Here is a 1418-nt window from a genome sequence, read left to right on the forward strand (position 1 = left end):
CAATTGTTTTCTTGAACTTTGATAGAACAAGCATGCTAGAGTTAGGCTAGGGATCTTCAGGATTTCTTGATGAGTTGCCTGATTTATGATGCCTGCTAGCCTAGGGTTCCTTGTGAGAGATTTCTAGTGTTCCTCTAGTTGTGAGGATAAAGCGTTGTTATGTTTGTCGCTAGGGTGTTGTGGGAGTACTTCATACAAATATGGGTTGATGTGGAAGGTAGTATGGGCCCGTACTACTGAAAACATGGACTCATACGCGTATCAGGGAAACCATGACCTCTAGGGTTGGGATGAGAGTTGGTTCCCGGGATAGTGGAATATGTCTGAGATTTGGTGTTTTATTTTCAGTATGGAGATTTCAGGGCACGCTGGGAGTGGATCCGGGTCAGGATCAGGAGCAGGGGAGGGAGTTCCGGGTGGGTCTGTACAACCTGAGGTTGTCAGCCAGATGAGTACGCACGAGTTGGATGCGAGGATTCGTGAGATCTTGCATGATGAGGTTGCTGCATTGTTTCAGGCTGAGCTGCCGGATTTGTTTGGGTCGATCAAGACCGCCATGGTGGAGTATTTTGATGAGCGCTATGCGGCTCTCACGGAGACGGCTGCCGCGGCGGCTACCGCAGCTGTAGCAGCGGCAGGGGGAGGAGCCAGTAGAGGTTTTCAGTATCGGGACTTCGATAATACGAAGCCTCCCACTTTCGATGGAGTTCAGGATCCGATCGTTGCTATGAGGTGGTTATCAGATGTGGAGGGATGTTTCTTCACGTGTTCATGCCCTGCTGATCAGAAGGTGAGGTGTGCTCTGAACCTGTTGAGGCTCGGAGCAAAGGATTGGTGGAGATTGACCACGGGGTCGTACTCGGATGCGCAGAGGGCTGCGATTTCATGGGATCGGTTCAGAGAGATGTTCAGCACTCGTTATGTTCCGCAGGTCGAGAGGGAGAGGTTGGCTCAGGAGTTCTTCGAGCTGAAACAGGATTCGGAGTCGGTGACGGAAATCACCAGGATGTTTACTGAGAGGGCGATGTTTTGCCCTGAGTTCGCTTCAGAGCAGGCTCAGATGTCCCGATATCTGAGTATGTTAAAGAGGGACATCAGACAGTTTGTGTCTGCACAGAGGTGCGAGACTTTGCTGGAGTTGCAGGAGGCCGCCAGGCGGCGTGAGTTAGAGATTGACTTACAGATGCATGAGCTAAGGCAAGCTCCGGTTCAGTCGCAGCCGGCGACGAAACGATCTAAGACCATTGATTCCAGAATGGGAGATCAGGGTAGCCACGTCTGTGGAAAGTGTGGAAGGGGTCACGTCGGGGTTTGTCGGTCCGGTGGAGCATGCCGCAAGTGCGGAAAGGAGGGACACTATGCGAGGGATTGTCGGCAGTCAGTGTCGGTTTGGGATTTGAGGATATGTTATCATTGTC

The sequence above is a fragment of the Lactuca saligna genome, chromosome 8 (assembly GCF_052625555.1).
Source record: "Lactuca saligna cultivar CGN05327 chromosome 8, ASM5262555v1, whole genome shotgun sequence".
NCBI lineage: Eukaryota > Viridiplantae > Streptophyta > Magnoliopsida > Asterales > Asteraceae > Lactuca > Lactuca saligna.